The following is a 10,203-nucleotide window of genomic DNA, read 5'->3' as shown; positions in this document are numbered from 1 at the left end:
TGATGATGTAATAGCCAGTAAGAAGTAGCACAATTAAAGTTTTAGGTATCGATTATTGACTTTTTAGCTGGCTTTGGTGCCTTGGACATGAGCTAGGACCTTAAGATTCTGCATGAAAGGAGGACTAGCAGCCGAGTTCCACGGGAGAATGTGAAAAGTGTTCATATGTAGTAAAAACCTGAGAAATCCGTCCGTTTTCGTCATTTGTTATCGAATCGCCTTAAAGCCAGATCGTCACTTGGCCGCTCTTCTCTCTGAAACGGCTGTACTTATCGTCTGCAAAGCTATACCGCGTACTGCGGTATGAGGAGACTCTAAAAGCACCACAGTAGAACACAGATGAAGCTTCTAAGTTGATGTAATAGCCAGTAAGAAGTAGTACAATTTAAGTTTTAGGTACTGATTATTTACTTTTTAGCTGGCTTTGGTGCCTTGGACATGAGCTAGGACATCAAGATTCTGCATGAAAGGAGGACTAGCAGCCGCGTTGCACGGGAGAATGAGAAATGTGTTCATATGTAGTAAAAACCTGAGAAATCCGTCCGTTTTCGTCATTTGTTATCGAATCGACTTAAAGCCCGATCGTCACATTGGCCGCTCTTCTCTCTGAAACGGTTGTACTTATCGTCTGCAAAGCTATGTCGCGTGCGGCGGTATGCGGAGACTCTAAAAGCACCATAGTAGAACACAGATGAAGCTTCTAAGTTGATGTAATAGCCAGTAAGAAGTAGTACAATTCAAGTTTTAGGTACTGATTATTCACTTTTTAGCTGGCTTTGGTGCCTTGGACATGAGCTAGGACATCAAGATTCTGAATGAAAGGAGGACTAGCAGCCGCGTTGCACGGGAGAATGAGAAATGTGTTCATATGTAGTAAAAACCTGAGAAATCCGTCCGTTTTCGTCATTTGTTATCGAATCGACTTAAAGCCCGATCGTCACATTGGCCGCTCTTCTCTCTGAAACGGTTGTACTTATCGTCTGCAAAGCTATGTCGCGTGCTGCGGTATGCGCAGACACTAAAAGCACCATAGTATAAAACAGATGAAGCTTCTAAGTTGATGTAAAATCCAGTAAGAAGTAGTACAACTGAAGTTTTAGGTATCGATTATTGACTTTTTAGCTGGCTTTGGTGCCTTGGACATGAGCTAGGACCTTAAGATTCTGCATGATAGGAGGACTAGCAGCCGCGTTGCACGGGAGAATGTGAAATGTGTTCATATGTAGTAGAAACCTGAGAAATCCGTCCGTTTTCGTCATTTGTTATCGAATCGACTTAAAGCCCGATCGTCACATTGGCCGCTCTTCTCTCTGAAACGGTTGTACTTATCGTCTGCAAAGCTATGGCGCGTGCTGCGGTATGCGGAGACACTACAATCACCATAGTAGAACACAGATGAAGCTTCTAAGATGATGTAATAGACAATAAGAAGTAGTACAATTCAAGTTTTAGGTATGGATTTTTGACTTTTTAGCTGGCTTTGGTGCCTTGGGCATGAGCTAGGACCTTAAGATTCTGCATGAAAGGAGGACTAGCAGCCGAGTTGCACGGGAGAATCTGAAAAGTGTTCATATGTAGTAAAAACCTGAGAAATCCGTCCGTTTTCGTCATTTGTTATCGAATCGACTTAAAGCCAGATCGTCACATTGGCCGCTCTTCTCTCTGAAACGGTTGTACTTATCGTCTGCAAAGCTATGTCGCGTGCTGCGGTATGCGCAGACACTAAAAGCACCATAGTATAAAACAGATGAAGCTTCTAAGTTGATGTAATAGCCAGTAAGAAGTAGTACAACTGAAGTTTTAGGTATCGATTATTGACTTTTTAGCTGGCTTTGGTGCCTTGGACATGAGCTAGGACCTTAAGATTCTGCATGATAGGAGGACTAGCAGCCGCGTTGCACGGAAGAATGTGAAATGTGTTCATATGTAGTAGAAACCTGAGAAATCCGTCCGTTTTCGTCATTTGTTATCGAATCGACTTAAAGCCCGATCGTCACATTGGCCGCTCTTCTCTCTGAAACGGTTGTACTTATCGCCTGCAAAGCTATGTCGCGTGATGCGGTATGCGGAGACACTAAAAGCACCATAGTAGAACACAGATGAAGCTTCTAAGTTGATGTAATAGCCAGTAAGAAGTAGTACAATTCAAGTTTTAGGTGTCGATTATTGACTTTTTAGCTGGCTTTGGTGCCTTGGACATGAGCTAGGACCTTAAGATTCTGCATGAAAGGAGGACTAGCAGCCGAGTTGCACGGGAGAATGTGAAAAGTGTTCATATGTAGTAAAAACCTGAGAAATCCGTCCGTTTTCGTCATTTGTTATCGAATCGACTTAAAGCCAGATCGTCACATTGGCCGCTCTTCTCTCTGAAACGGTTGTACTTATCGTCTGCAAAGCTATGTCGCGTGCTGCGGTATGCGCAGACACTAAAAGCACCATAGTATAAAACAGATGAAGCTTCTAAGTTGATGTAATAGCCAGTAAGAAGTAGTACAACTGAAGTTTTAGGTATCGATTATTGACTTTTTAGCTGGCTTTGGTGCCTTGGACATGAGCTAGGACCTTAAGATTCTGCATGATAGTAGTACTAGCAGCCGCGTTGCACGGGAGAATGTGAAATGTGTTCATATGTAGTAGAAACCTGAGAAATCCGTCCGTTTTCGTCATTTGTTATCGAATCGACTTAAAGCCCGATCGTCACATTGGCCGCTCTTCTCTCTGAAACGGTTGTACTTATCGTCTGCAAAGCTATGTCGCGTGCTGCGGTATGCGGAGACTCTAAAAGCACCACAGTAGAACACAGATGAAGCTTCTAAGTTGATGTAAGAGCCAGTAAGAAGTAGTACAATTCAAGTTTTAGGTACTGATTATTTACTTTTTAGCTGGCTTTGGTGCCTTGGACATGAGCTAGGACATTAAGTTTCTGCATGAAAGGAGGACTAGCAGCCGCGTTGCACGAGAGAATGTGAAATGTGTTCATATGTAGTAAAAACCTGAGAAATCCGTCCGTTTTCGTCATTTGTTATCGAATCGACTTAAGGCCCGATCGTCACATTGGCCTCTCTTCTCTCTGAAACGGTTGTACTTATCGTCTGCAAAGCTAAGTCGCGTGCTGCGGTATGCGGAGACAATAAAATCACCATAGTAGAACACAGATGAAGCTTCTAAGTCGATGAAATAGCCAGTAAAATGTAGTACAATTCAAGTTTTAGGTATCGATTATTGACTTCTTAGATGGATTTCGTGCCTTGGACATGAGCTAGGACCTTAAGATTCTGCATGAAAGGAGGACTAGCAGCCGAGTTGCACGGGACAATATGAAAAGTGTTCATATGTAGTAAAAACCTGAGAAATCCGTCCGTTTTCGTCATTTGTTATGGAATCGCCTTAAAGCCAGATCGTCACTTGGCCGCTCTTCTCTCTGAAACGGTTGTACTTATCGCCTGCAAAGCTATGTCGCGTGATGCGGTATGCGGAGACACTAAAAGCACCATAATACAACACATATGAAGCTTCTATGATGATGTAATAGCCAGTAAGAAGTAGTACAATTCAAATTTAAGGTATCGATTATCGACTTTTTAGCTGGCTTTGGTGCCTTGGACATGAGCTAGGACCTTAAGATTCTGCATGAAAGGAGGACTAGCAGCCGAGTTCCACGGGAGAATGTGAAAAGTCTTCATATGTAGTAAAAACCTGAGAAATCCGTCCGTTTTCGTCATTTGTTATCGAATCGCCTTAAAGCCAGATCGTCACTTGGCCGCTCTTCTCTCTGAAACGGCTGTACTTATCGTCTGCAAAGCTATGTCGCGTGCTGCGGTATGCGGAGACTCTAAAATCACCACAGTAGAACACAGATGAAGCTTCTAAGTTGATGTAATAGCCAGTAAGAAGTAGTACAATTCAAGTTTTAGGTACTAATTATTTACTTTTTAGCTGGCTTTGGTGCCTTGGACATGAGCTAGGACATCAAGATTCTGCATGAAAGGAGGACTAGCAGCCGCGTTGCACGGGAGAATGAGAAATGTGTTCATATGTAGTAAAAACCTGAGAAATCCGTCCGTTTTCGTCATTTGTTATCGAATCGACTTAAAGCCCGATCGTCACATTGGCCGCTCTTCTCTCTGAAACGGTTGTACTTATCGTCTGCAAAGCTATGTAGCGTGCTGCGGTATGCGGAGACACTAAAATCACCATAGTAGAACACAGATGAAGCTTCTAAGATGATGTAATAGACAATAAGAAGTAGTACAATTCAAGTTTTAGGTATGGATTATTGACTTTTTAGCTGGCTTTGGTGCCTTGGGCATGAGCTAGGACCTTAAGATTCTGCATGATAGGAGGACTAGCAGCCGCGTTGCACGGGAGAATGAGAAATGTGTTCATATGTAGTAGAAACCTGAGAAATCCGTCCGTTTTCGTCATTTGTTATCGAATCGACTTAAAGCCCGATCGTCACATTGGCCGCTCTTCTCTCTGACACGGTTGTACTTATCGTCTGCAAAGCTATGTCGCGTGCTGCGGTATGCGGAGACACTAAAAGCACCATAGTAGAACACAGATGAAGCTTCTAAGTTGATGTAATAGCCAGTAAGAAGTAGTACAATTCAAGTTTTAGGTATCGATTATTGACTTTTTAGCTGGCTTTGATGCCTTGGACATGAGCTAGGACCTTAAGAATCTGCATGAAAGGAGGACTATCAGCCGAGTTGCAGGGAAGAATGTGAAAAGTGTTCATATGTAGTAAAAACCTAAGAAATCCGTCCGTTTTCGTCATTTGTTATCGAATCGACTTAAAGCCCGATCGTCACATTGGCCGCTTTTCTCTCTGTGACGGTTGTACTTATCGTCTGCAAAGCTATGTCCTATGCTGCGGTAGGCGGAGACACTGAAACCACCACAGTAGAACACAGATGAAGCTTCTAATTTGATGTAATAGGCAGTAAGAAGTAGTACAATTCAAGTTTTAGGTATCGATTATTGACTTTTTAGCTGGCTTTGATGCCTTGGACATGAGCTAGGACCTTAAGAATCTGCATGAAAGGAGGACTACCAGCCGAGTTGCAGGGAAGAATGTGAAAAGTGTTCATATGTAGTAAAAACCTAAGAAATCCGTCCGTTTTCGTCATTTGTTATCGAATCGACTTAAAGCCAGATCGTCACATTGGCCGCTCTTCTCTCTGAAACGGTTGTACTTATCGGCTGCAAAGCTATGTCGCGTGCTGCGGTATGCGGAGACTCTAAAAGCACCATAGTAGAACACAGATGAAGCTTCTATGATGATGTAATAGCCAGTAAGAAGTAGTACAATTCAAGTTTTAGGTACTGATTATTTACTTTTTAGCTGGCTTTGGTGCCTTGGACATGAGCTAGGACCTTAAGATTCTGCATGAAAGGAGGACTAGCAGCCGATTTCCACGGGAGAATGTGAAAAGTGTTCATATGTAGTAAAAAAATGAGAAATCCGTCCGTTTTCGTCATTTGTTATCGAATCGAATTAAAGCCAGATCGTCACATTGGCCGCTCTTCTCTCTGAAACGGTTGTACTTATCGTCTGCAAAGCTATGTCGTATGCTGCGGTAGGCGGAGACACTGAAACCACCACAGTAGAACACAGATGAAGCTTCTAATTTGATGTAATAGCCAGTAAGAAATAGTACAATTCAAGTTTTAGGTATCGATTATTGACTTTTTAGCTGGCTTTGATGCCTTGGACATGAGCTAGGACCTTAAGAATCTGCATGAGAGGAGGACTAGCAGAAAAGTTGCAGGGAAGAATGTGAAAAGTGTTCATATGTAGTAAAAACCTGAGAAATCCGTCCGTTTTCGTCATTTGTTATCGAATCGAATTAAAGCCAGATCGTCACATTGGCCGCTCTTCTCTCTGAAACGGTTGTACTTATCGTCTGCAAAGCTATGTCGCGTGCGGCGGTATGCGGAGACTCTAAAAGCACCATAGTAGAACACAGATGAAGCTTCTAAGTTGATGTAATAGCCAGTAAGAAGTAGTACAATTCAAGTTTTAGGTACTGATTATTTACTTTTTAGCTGGCTTTGGTGCCTTGGACATGAGCTAGGACATCAAGATTCTGCATGAAAGGAGGACTAGCAGCCGCGTTGCACGGGAGAATGAGAAATGTGTTCATATGTAGTAAAAACCTGAGAAATCCGTCCGTTTTCGTCATTTGTTATCGAATCGACTTAAAGCCCGATCGTCACATTGGCCGCTCTTCTCTCTGAAACGGTTGTACTTATCGTCTGCAAAGCTATGTCGCGTGCTGCGGTATGCGCAGACACTAAAAGCACCATAGTATAAAACAGATGAAGCTTCTAAGTTGATGTAAAAGCCAGTAAGAAGTAGTACAACTGAAGTTTTAGGTATCGATTATTGACTTTTTAGCTGGCTTTGGTGCCTTGGACATGAGCTAGGACCTTAAGATTCTGCATGAAAGGAGGACTAGCAGCCGCGTTGCACGGGAGAATGTGAAATGTGTTCATATGTAGTAAAAACCTGAGAAATCCGTCCGTTTTCGTCATTTGTTATCGAATCGACTTAAAGCCCGATCGTCACATTGGCCGCTCTTCTCTCTGAAACGGTTGTACTTATCGTCTGCAAAGCTATGGCGCGTGCTGCGGTATGCGGAGACACTAAAAGCACCATAGTAGAACACAGATGAAGCTTCTAAGTTGATGTAATAGCCAGTAAGAAGTAGTACAATTCAAGTTTTAGGTATCGATTATTGACTTTTTAGCTGGCTTTGGTGCCTTGGACATGAGCTAGGACCTTAAGATTCTGCATGAAAGGAGGACTAGCAGCCGAGTTGCACGGGGAATGTGAAAAGTGTTCATATGTAGTAAAAACCTGAGAAATCCATCCGTTTTCGTCATTTGTTATCGAATCGACTTATGGCCAGATCGTCACATTGGCCGCTCTTCTCTCTGAAACGGTTGTACTTATCGTCTGCAAAGCTATGTCCTATGCTGCGGTAGGCGGAGACACTGAAACCACCACAGTAGAACACAGATGAAGCTTCTAATTTGATGTAATAGCCAGTAAGAAGTAGTACAATTCAAGTTTTAGGTATCGATTATTGACTTTTTAGCTGGCTTTGATGCCTTGGACATGAGCTAGGACCTTAAGAATCTGCATGAAAGGAGGGAAGGAGTTGCAGGGAAGAATGTGAAAAGTGTTCATATGTAGTAAAAACCTGAGAAATCCGTCCGTTTTCGTCATTTGTTATCGAATAGACTTAAAGCCAGATCGTCACATTGGCCGCTCTTCTCTCTGAAACGGTTGTACTTATCGGCTGCAAAGCTATGTCGCGTGCTGCGGTATGCGGAGACTCTAAAAGCACCATAGTAGAACACAGATGAAGCTTCTAAGTTGATGTAATAGCCAGTAAGAAGTAGTACAATTCAAGTTTTAGGTATCGATTATTGACTTTTTAGCTGGCTTTGGTGCCTTGGACATGAGCTAGGACCTTAAGATTCTGCTTTGAAGGAGGACTAGCAGCTGAGTTGCACGGGAGAATGTGAAAAGTATTCATATATAGTAAAAACCTGAGAAATCCGTCCGTTTTCGTCATTTGTTATCGAATCGACTTAAAGCCAGATCGTCACATTGGCCGCTCTTCTCTCCGTAACGGTTGTACTTATCGTCTTCAAAGCTGTGTCGCGTGCTGCGGTATGCGGAGACACTAAAAGCACCATAGTAGAACACAGATGAAGCTTCTAAGTTGATGTAAGAGCCAGTAAGAAGTAGTACAATTCAAGTTTTAGGTATCGATTATTGACTTTTTACCTGGCTTTGGTGCCTCGGACATGAGCTAGGACCTTAAGATTCTGCATGAAAGGAGGACTAGTAGCCGCGTTGCACGGGAGAATGTGAAATGTGTTCATATGTAGTACAAACCTGAGAAATCCGTACGTTTTCGTCATTTGTTATCGAATCGACTTAAAGCCAGATCGTCACATTGGCCGCTCTTCTCTCTGAAACGGTTGTACGTATCGTCTTCAAAGCTATGTCGCGTGCTGCGGTATGCGGAGACACTAAAAGCACCATAGTAGAACACAGATGAAGCTTCTAAGTTGATGTAATAGCCAGTAAGAAGTAGTACAATTCAAGTTTTAGGTATCGATTATTGACTTTTTAGCTGGCTTTGGTGCCTTTGACATGAGCTAGGACCTTAAGATTCTGCATTAAAGGAGGACTAGCAGCCGCGTTGCACGGGAGAATGTGAAATGTGTTCATATGTAGTAGAAACCTGAGAAATCCGTCCGTTTTCGTCATTTGTTATCGAATCGACTTAAAGCCCGATCGTCACATTGGCCGCTCTTCTCTCTGAAACGGTTGTACTTATCGTCTGCAAAGCTATGTCGCGTGCTGCGGTATGCGGAGACAATAAAATCACCATAGTAGAACACAGATGAAGCTTCTAAGTCGATGTAATAGCCAGTAAGAAGTAGTACAATTCAAGTTTTAGGTACTGATTATTGACTTTTTAGCTGGCTTTGGTGCCTTGGACATGAGCTAGGACCTTAAGATTCTGCATGAAAGGAGGACTAGAAGCCGAGTTGCACGGGAGAATGTGAAAAGTGTTCATATGTAGTAAAAACCTGAGAAATCCGTCCGTTTTCGTCATTTGTTAATGAATCTACTTAAAGCCCGATCGTCACATTGGCCGCTCTTCTCTCTGAAACGGTTGTACTTATCGTCTGCAAAGCTATGTCGCGTGCTGCGGTATGCGGAGACACTAAATGCACCATAGTAGAACACAGATGAAGCTTCTATGATGATGAAATAGCCAGTAAGAAGTAGTACAATTGACGTTTTAGGTATCGATTATTTACTTTTTAGCCGGCTTTGGTGCCTTGGACATGAGCTAGGACCTTAAGATTCTGCATCAAAAGGAGGACTAGAAGCCGCGTTGGATAGGAGAATGTGAATAGTGTTCATATGTAGTAAAAACCTGAGAAATCCGTCCGTTTTCGTCATTTGTTATCGAATCGACTTAAAGCCCGATCGTCACATTGGCCGCTCTTCTCTCTGAAACGGTTGTACTTATCGTTTGCAAAGCTATGTCGTATGCTGCGGTATGCGGAGACACTAAAACCACCACAGTAGAACACAGATGAAGTTTCTAAGTTGATGTAATACCCAGTAAGAAGTAGTACAATTCAAGTTTTAGGTATTGATTATTGACTTTTTTGCTGGCTTTGGTGCCTTGGACATGAGCTAGGACCTTAAGAATCTGCATGAAAGGAGGACTAGCAGCCGAGTTACACGGGAGAATGTAAAAAGTGTTCATATGTAGTAAAAACCTGAGAAATCCGTCCGTTTTCGTCATTTGTTATCGAATCGACTTAAAGCCAGATCGTAACATAGGCCGCTCTTCTCTCTGAAACGGTTGTACTTATCGTCTGCAAAGCTATTTCGCGTGCTGCGGTACGCGGAGACTCTAAGAGCACCATAGTAGAACACAGATGAGGCTTCGAAGTTGATGTAATAGCCAGTAAGAAGTAGTACAATTCAAGTTTTAGGTATCGATTATTGACTGTTTAGCTGGCTTTGGTGCCTTGGACATGATCTAGGACCGTAAGATTCTCCATGAAAGGAGGACTAGCTGCCGAGTTGCACGGGAGAATGTGAAACGTGTTCATATGTAGTAAAAACCTGAGAAATCCGTCAGTTTTCGTCATTTGTTATCGAATCGACTTAAAGCCAGATCGTCACTTGGCCGCTCTTATCCCTGAAACGGTTGTACTTATCGTCTGCAAAGCTATGTCGCGTGCTGCGGTGTGCGGAGACACTAAAAGCACCATAGTAGAACACAGATGAAGCTTCTAAGTTGATGTAATAGCCAGTAAGAAGTAGTACAATTCAAGTTTTAGGTATCGATTATTGACTTTTTAGCTGGCTTTGGTGCCTTGGACATGAGCTAGGACCATAAGATTCTGCATAGAAGGAGGACTAGCAGCCACCTTGCACGGGAGAATGTGGAATGTGTTCATATGTAGTAGAAACCTGAGAAATCCGTCCGTTTTCGTCATTTGTTATCGAATCGACTTAAAGCCCGATCGTCACATTGGCCACTCTTCTCTCTGAAACGGTTGTACTTATCGTCTGCAAAGCTATGTCGTATGCTGCGGTATGTGGAGACACTAAAACCACCACAGTAGAACACAGATGAAGCTTCTATGTTG

Source organism: Schistocerca gregaria, unplaced genomic scaffold (assembly GCF_023897955.1).
Source record: "Schistocerca gregaria isolate iqSchGreg1 unplaced genomic scaffold, iqSchGreg1.2 ptg000261l, whole genome shotgun sequence".
Classification (NCBI taxonomy): Eukaryota; Metazoa; Arthropoda; class Insecta; order Orthoptera; family Acrididae; genus Schistocerca; species Schistocerca gregaria.
Note: the sequence above shows the minus strand (reverse complement) of the source record.